Raw genomic sequence first — 9,077 nt, forward strand, 5'->3', positions numbered from 1 at the left:
AGCAGCCTCACTGGAAATTTCCTCACCTTTGCATTGGTGTGTTTAGCCCTGGGACTGCATTAAATAACTGCATGTGAATTAATTGCTACTAGTTTGTGTATTGTTTGGTGCTTAAATCATAGGATGATAAAATAGCAGCTGCAAAGGAGTAGTAAACAACTAAAAGAAGTTGTTTGGCACCTTCTAGCTGATCTTTCCTGTGTATTTCATGTGTCACACAGGGAAACTTGGGACAAAAGGCACAGCAGTGAGTGGGTTCAGCACTGGAACATTTAGGTGGAAGCAAAAGCAAACCAGAAAAATGCTGGCTTTTGTGCATTGTCCACCACAAAATCTCTTTATGGCTCTGCTGTAGCTCTTAGTTTCCCTTCATCATAAACCAGAATAGATTAATTTCTCCAGCTGTGTAGATTGTAGAGCAATACGAGTAGTTTTATGTTCAAGTTTAATGCAGTAATCAGTCTTTTAGAGGATGATAAGCAATAAACAGCATGCAATATTTGAAGACAGATGCCCTACCATGACCTACAGGAGGGTGGTTGTGGCAGAATAGCCAAAACATTGTTGAAATGCTTAATATTTAATTTGAAAGTTATGAAAGGTATTATGCTATTGAGCGATTAACAGCGTCCCCACTGAGACAAACTATTTTTACCAGACACAAGTAATTTCTTCTGGCCTCTTGTCTTCAAAAGAGATGAGAAAAGCAAACATTTTGCAAAGATGATGCATGAATATAAATTATGCTGTGTTAATCTGTGTGTGTGACACAGCTTCCAAGAGCCACAACTCCATCTCAGAGCAGCAGAGTAGAGAACATCTCATGTTTGTTTGGAATCTGTGGTCGATTCTGATTCAGCTGCCATTGTCATTCTTTTGTGTTTGTTTTCTGTAAATGTTTCTGTGCTCAAGCTCTATTAATGAAATTACATCCAGGAAGTAAATATTTATCTAAAATAGACACCAAAATCAGATTGTGAATTCCATAATAACTTTTGGCATTGTCATTTTGTACTCTTGTGACCATTGCCATCCAAAAGCCATGCTGCAAGTCCCAGGGAGCCATACAACATTTATATAAATTACAGCATAAATGAGGAATTATGAATAATTGATTGCAATGTACATTATTCAATTAATTTGCAAACCAAGATTATTTGCTGCTGACAGGCTGAGCAGATGTATTGAAGTGACTGGATGTCCACCAAGAGAAAATGTTCAAAGAAGATTGTTTTTTGGATGCCTTTAAAACTAGTTCAGATAATGACAAAACTTTGATACAGACTTCTTCAGTGACTGGTAAATCCAAAAAGCAAAATGTTGCCAGTAAAGGCAACTTTTCATCCTTAAATGCACTTAAATTTTTTTTCATTTCAGAAGGAACTCTGATGTTCATCTCATTAGATGTAAAATACAGACCATGTAGCTTATCATCCTCAACATTTGCAGTGAGCTCCTGGTTTCTAAACAAGACCAAAGACATCCCAGGCCAAATCAGAATAAACTGCTGCTCTCTTTGTAGTGGAGGGACAGAGGTTTTTAGATGTTGCTCCAAAGGTTTAAGAGCACTGCTCTTTTTACATGTGTGTGTTATCTACCTGGGAAAGATGGAGATCAATGGGATCTGTACTGCAGCCATGAAGCATGTTCTGCTTGAAATCATATTTTCAGGCTAACTTGAAAAAATATTGTGTTTTCTTTTTTGAGGGGAAGCTTTGAAAGAAACCTTACAACACCATTCTCTAAGTGATAAAGTACAATTGCTGTGTAAGAAACACATGGTGGAAAAGCATAAGGAGGAGAAAACTTGGCAGAAGCAACAATCCATAATTTAGAAATGATGCTGTCTTATCGTGCTCTGCAAATGTCATTCCCACTAGGAAGTTAAATTACTGCACCAAAGCATAGGCAAAGAGAGCAAAAAACGACCCAGAAGCCTTGCTCTCACATGGCTGGGGGTGCATTCCCTGGGCTGTGTGCACAGCTGGATTAATGCCTGGGAGCACAGCCCTTGTGCTGCGCACGTGTACACAGGGCTCCTCCATCCCCCAGCCTGGAAACTCTGCTTTTGCCACAGGCAGAATTATCCTTGCTCACAAGCTTTTCTTGCTTTGTCTTCCCAGAGAGAAAAGATGCTGAGGTCAGATGGTTTTTTAAAATTAAGCAAGACACAATGCAAAGTGTTTCCAAGGAGTAGAAGGAGGAAAGTGATATGAACCCCTCCCATGTGGGCAGTAACTAGAGGCTTCTTGTTGAAACATGCAAACAGTTGGTGTGATTGCCTTTCCTTGGGTTCTCTGCTGCTGTAGCTGCAGTTAATTTGTGCTGCAGGAGCAATTCCCAGCTCTAAGCAAGGAATAGCTGTCCCAGGTCTTATGGGCCAGGTAAAACAAGGCATTTCCTCTTCCAAGAAATTCCATGTGCCTTTCCTCCAGCAGATTCATCTGTAACTGTCCCTCCCTGCCTGACCTGCTCAGACATAAGCCAGTTCTAACCTTGAACATGGCAAGATTCACCTGGGCAAGGCTGCATCCAGGTTTGTGCCTGGATTTGGGAGTCTAAGCATCTCAGCTCAGCCATGCCATTGGAGTTGTTTGGTTTTTTACCCCAGAGCTGGATCACATCTGGCTGAAGAGAAACACCAGCTGTGGGGCTTAGGTCCTCCTGCACCTGCCTCAGAATTGTGCCTTTGGGAATATTTCAAATATAGCTCCTTTTTCAGGGGACAGAGAAATGTTCACGTTAAAAGTGTTTCTTAATTAACTGCATCTGAGTAAATAATTCACAGTGAATAATTAACTGATGGATTTAGCCTGCCTCTTTTTCCTCCTCTTTCTTTCTTTTTTTTTTTCTGTGCACAAAACGTCCTTGAACAGATTGCAGGTTTCTTAACTTCCTACAGGAGTGAGTCTGATATTTTATCTGCCATTTTTATTGGGTTGTTTGGAATGGGTTCCTTACTTGCCTTAGTGAGACTTCTAAAGACAGGAACTGAAAAATAGAAACACTGCTATCTGCAGGGCAATTTAAGCACCCATGCTAGGGGGAAAAGGAAATCTTAAGATTTGCACACTGTTTTTATGGGTAAAGCTCATTTCAAGGTGCTAATTCTATGCCTGTACATAACAGACAATGGTATTTCCTTTGATGGGCATTTCCTAAAGCATAGCAGCTGAATTCTAAACCTAAAACATATTCTTTTTCATCCTCATGGACCTTTTCCTGTCCTGAAACCTCCTGGCAGAATCAAGCCCATTGCTAAACTTAGATCCTCCCCCTGTGCAGAGGCAATGTCATTACTCAGACCAGAACTGCCCTGCAGGACAGTGTTGTCCAGAAGCTGTGTGGCAGGGACACAGCTGAGTCTCAGCAGGTTATTCTGTCAAGAGGGTGGGCACTTCCTTTTTAGTTGGGAAATCATCACTTTTTGGGATTTGAAACTCATTACCAGCTCATCTTTGTGGTGTTGCTTTTGCAGCAACATCACCCAAATGTAGCAGCTCCTCTTGCTTGCAGACAGACAGATGCAGCCAATTTGCCTCCTGCCTATATGAGCAGAAATTTTTGCATAAAAATTTCTTTTGGGCACATCAGAGTGAAGGGCCCCTGGAGCAGAACCCTGCTGGGTGGCAGTTCTGTGTGGCTTAGGTGACACTGGGATTTCACCTGTGGCTCTGAGGGGCAGAGAAGAGAAAGCAGCTGAGAGGCTGCAGGTTCAGTGATATCTCTAGGTTGATGTAAAAATGGGGAAAAAGAAAGTGGGACAACAAAATGCTCACATTTGGGGGGTGGGTGGGTGTCAGATCTTCCACCCCATCCCTTTGGAGTGGTAAAAAGATGCTTCTGAATTCCTGGTGAGAAACATTTTCACGCATTGTGAAAGGGCTGCAGGCACAACGTGATCCCAGCTCCAGCCCTCTGAGCTCTGGCTTGGAACAAGATGGGCAAAAAAAAAGCCCCAAAGCTGAAGAGTTCCTTGTTGGATTAGCATAATGGGAGGATAAAATAAAGCAGATCATTTGCAGCTGCTTCATGCTCTGTATCTGGGGCAGGGAGTTTCAGCATCCTGCTGGAGCTATCAGCCCCGTAGCATCCTGTGGCTGCTAAGAGGGAAGGCTCAGCCCTGTGGGTTAATGAATGTTGTTCCTCACACAGGAAAACCAACAGAGAACAGCATATGGACTCTGTGACAGGAGTGACTGTAGGGTGCTGGACTCCACTGATTTGATAGTTTTCCTTACATCCTCCTTAGCTGTAAAATTCTAATAAAGAAGAAAGAGGCCATTATATTAATGGCATTATAGGGATTGCAGCATGATCTCTAGGACTCATGGAGATTCCTCTGATGTCCAGAACAAATTCTTTTCTATTCTAATGACCATAAACGACCTCTCTCCAAACCTGGTATTGATGAAATAGCTTTAATGTTTCAACATCAACGCTCCAAGCTTTGCTGAACAGTGACATTAATCTGATATTGCACAGCACATGGGGAAGAACAGCCAAAAAATATGCTGGCACTTATGAAGTTATGCAGCTCCCTAGCCTGACAGCCTTCATGCTATTTTCCCACCAAGTGGAAACAAGTCGTGGGATACAAATGACAGAGAGATTTTCCCTTAGAGCATGATGGAAGGAATGATGAGGGAAGGAATTCAGAAGTGGTTGGAAACTGCATATAATTTCAAAGGAAACAGTGTAAAAAGAGGAAGTTTATCGAAAAGTTGGTGCACCTGTGCTCCTGTGTTTGCTTCTGACAGGCTACAATCTATTTTCTTTTTCCTAGCAAACGTTTTTGATTACTTAGCATATCTTAATTAATATGCAAACACAGACATGGATTTTCACAGCATAGAAGCAGAGCCATTGGCTGATTTATGATTTTAATCAGGTCAGCCTTAGCTGATACGCAGTAAGAAATAATTAGCTGGCTGTTTGTACACAGAATTGCGTTGTACCTAACCCCTAGGAATCAGCTTTTCCTGATACTTCAACCCCCTGCTGATTTTGTTTTCTTAGTACTCCTTCTGGTCTCGAAATAGGAGCAAGGAGTAGTTTGCCACCTCTGAGGTCATTGTCCTCAATTCAAAGAGTAGGTTGGTCATTTGCAGGCCTTAGGAACAGGTCTGGTATAGGATTGGCTGAAAGACTGAATTAGGGAGTTGACTAAACATCACAGTGGCCAAAAGAACTGCCCAGGAAAATCTCTTTCTGGGTATTTCAGGGCAGCTCTTGCTCTCTGCTTTGCTGTTTTGGATGTTATCAGTGTGTTTCAAATGCACCTACACATTTTTTAAGTACACCTAGGGGCTCAGAGAAGTGTAATGTAGACCAGTTAGGACATATTGGTATTGACTGGTCTGAACTGGATCCCAGCCTTTCAGAAACTGGGGCACAGATCCAGACTTCCCTCAGAAAGGGAAATTTTGCAGCTACAAAGTGGGTGACTGTTTCCCCCACTCCTCTCCCAAAATCCCAGCTGTACCAGTGTCCCTGGCAACCAATTATGCTGCTGTTTCTGTCCTGTGAAAAGAGGGGTTTAGACTACAAGAGTATCACTTTAATCAGTTTTATCTGTGTATTTTGTGTGCCTGGCACACCACTGTAGCTGCTGGACATTTTATGTCCCACTGCACCATGTGAAGTGTAAATGCTGTTGGTGACTCTTGCCTGTCGCCTCCATGCTAATGTGGGAAGTTTGCAAAGTACTGAAACTCGTCTGGAATCCTGAGCTTTGTTAACCCTTTGTGAAAACCCATAAGCCTCTTGTGTTGGAGCCCAGACACAGGACATGGTTTCTATTGTTGCTCCTCTGCAAACTAATTGATGTATCTGGCACCAGCCAACTGACATCAAAACATTTGTACAGATGTGAGGCTCTGTCTAGACTGGATAATTGCTTCCCCTTTTGGCTTGATTTCCCTGGTTGCCAAGTTGGGTAACATTTAACCTTGACTTCTGGAGGCACAGCCACTGCCCAAGCCCTCCTAACGAGGAGCCATCCAGCAAGCTGACATGACAGGACCACGTTAATCTGAGCCTGTGAGCCTGCTCACACTGTGGTCAAAGCTGATGCAGGCTGCATTAATCCTCTTTCTGTCCATACATCTTAATTCACCCTCAGAGCATGGCTAAGTTCTTGTGTTAATTGTTTTCTCCCTGCCTCCCCCCGTGAAGCGGAGTTCATTCCGTGAGCAGCACCGATGAGCAGGTTAATAACTATTGATGTTGCCACATTAATGATGGTCCTGCTGCCCATGGATCTGAGCCTCCCCCTCACGAGGTGCTGGACACGACCTACTTAATCATTACATCTCCCTGTCCATGGATGTCAGCTCACCCTGTGAAGTGTTAATCATTCTGACTGGCTAATCACGACCATTTCTCACTGTCCAAGGGTGTGAGTTCAGCCTAGAACAGCTCCAGTGTCCTTGTTACTCCTTGCAATCTCTCACTGCTCACAGGCTGCAAAGGACAGGGATGTCTCTGCTGATCTCTTCAGTCCCTCTCTGCCTGGAGCCTGAGGAGCTCCCCATGCTGTCCCACAGAATCACACAGAATCACAGAATAATGAGGTTGGAAGAGACCTCTAAGATCATCGAGTCCAGCCTATGCCCTAACACCTCAACCAGACTATAGCACCAAGTGCCATGTCCAGTCTTTTTTTTGAACACATCCAGAGATGGTGATTCTGCCTCCTCCCTGGGAAGAGCATTCCAGTGCTTTATTATTCTTTCAGTGAAAAATTTCTTCCTAATATCCAACCTGTACCTTCCCTGACATAGCTTGAGACTGTGTCCTCTGTGATGCTCAAGGCACTTTATCCTCCTTCCAGCCCCAATTCTGAGCCACTGCAAATCCTCTTCAACAGCAAAGCTTCCCTCTGGCAGGTGTCTCAGTGCAGCCAGCTGTGTGTGCCAGCTCTCCAGCGCCAGGCTGGGTTACAGAGTGTGTACAGGCTCTGTGGGCTGGATGCTGAGCTCCTAAAGGTGAGCTCGGAGCACAGGGATGAGCATTAACTCCATGAGACATTTCAGCTCCTTCTGCTGAGCTGCACATTGTGCTGGGCAGGTCTGATAGGACTGTAAAACTAAAGAGGTGTTGATGTGGTGCCACATGCTGCTCCCTTATGCTGGCTCCAGCATGGGGCCCGGTGCTCTTAATGAACACTTAGAGCTCTTAATGCCTCTCCTCCACCAGCAGGGACCATTGTGCCAGCTGAAGGGACACGGGGAGGGAAGATCAATCACAACTTTAGGGCATTGCAAAGTCCCACCACTTTCCCACCTGTGCCTGCAGCATGTGGTGGTGATTGAAGCCTGGAAAAGGCATCAGGGAGCTGTTGAAACCACACAAATTGCAGAAGACATTTTGTGAACTCAAGCCCTTGTCTTTAATGCAGACATAAAATTGCAGCGAGGGCTCTGGAACTGCATGTAGTATGTGAACAAGAAACCTGGCTCGTTGTCAGCAGGTTTCCCCCATGTGCTCTGTGCAGCTCCTCCCAAGGCTCCTTGGAGTGCTGCTTCTCTCTGGAAACCCAGCCACCTCCAGCTGCAAGCAGAGCTGAGCAGCAGCTTGAAAGGAATCTGCTGGAAGCAGCTTTGTGAGCCAAAGAGGTAGAAGTAACAGCATGAAGCAAACTGTAAAAGGAGCCACTCCTTCTTCAGAGAGCCACAGAGGCAGTGTCAGCAGGCATCTTTGGGAGGCAGAGATCTTCTGTCCTGCTGAATCCTGAGTGCTCCCCTTTTCCCAGACACTTGGGCAGCTCACTGCAGTTTTATTAGGTGGCACAGTAAGCTTGTTGTCAAATTATTGTTTAATTTTGCAATTTATTTCCACCCCCACCATCCTTGGATTGGTTTGTCACTTCAGTTTAATAAACAGGCAGTTAGTTGATTAAAAGTGGCATATGTTTTGCTGTGGCAGGCAGACTCAGGGGCATTTCATGCATGTGTTCTGAGAATAAAAAAGTGTCATTCTGGGGACAGTGGTAAATAACTTTTTCCCCAGCAAAATATTGGGAGTTCTTTCATGCAGATGATTTTATGGTTTATGAAAATGCAAGGGAAAGGGAAGACTGGTGTTTTGGAAAACAGAAAAGAAAAAGGTGGAAGGAGGGCAATTTATACCTAGTGTAACTAATTAAAATAAAGCAAACTGTGAAAAGGTGAAACTAAATGCAGCAGAAACATTGAATTAAAGGGACAGCAGTTAACAAAGACTGATCTTGAAGAAGTTTATGAAGATATTTCCCACTGGTGTAATCAGAGGAGTATGGAAATCTGGTGCTGCTGCTTTTGTACCAGTGCTGCTGCCAGGAATGAAGGGAGCAGATACATCCTTTTATTTGCTCATGTTAGGCTGTCTGGGTGAGGTTTTTAGAGCAGGTGAGAGGAGCTGAAGCTTCTGTGGCCCTTCCTGGGTAATGAGAAGTGACAGCTCCCCAGCACCTGAGCTGCTGCTCTGCAAAGGAAGCCAGGTAAATAGACCAAATTTTCATTATTGTTTGTAAACATCTCATTTGCAAACACAAAGTGGTTTTTTAGGACTTCATCTCTGGGATGCCCTGAGCACACAGCTCCCAGTGTCTCCCTTCTCTGATTAGCTGTGGAGTGAAGCAGCCCAGCCTCAGTCCCCCAAACAGCTCCATCCCTTCACACAGATTTAAAACATCTCCATCCCTGCAGCAGATACACTGTGCGTGGGCAAGGAAGTCACATTTTTTAAAGGAGCTCAGGAACAGAAATCTCATTCCTAAAGATAATTTTAGCCATGTCTGTGTCATAGCCATAGCACTGCCATAAAGCCCAAGACTAGGAGCCAGGCTGCTGTTTATACTTACCTTAAATCTTAAAGTGTAAGTTTTTAAGTGCTGTGGGTTTTTTTTAACCAGGCCAAGAAGCTTTCTCCAAGCCAAGATCAGAGCACACTGACTGTATTTACCACGTGTAATTCATTTTAAGGAGAGTGACAAAAACACTTATCTCGAGAAACATGAAAGCTGGAAAGAAGAAAAGACAGCAGGGACATAAAGTGTGAACTATCAGAGCTTTTCTCATAAGCCTGGCTGTATG

Source organism: Molothrus ater, chromosome 15, assembly GCF_012460135.2.
Source record: "Molothrus ater isolate BHLD 08-10-18 breed brown headed cowbird chromosome 15, BPBGC_Mater_1.1, whole genome shotgun sequence".
Lineage (NCBI taxonomy): Eukaryota > Metazoa > Chordata > Aves > Passeriformes > Icteridae > Molothrus > Molothrus ater.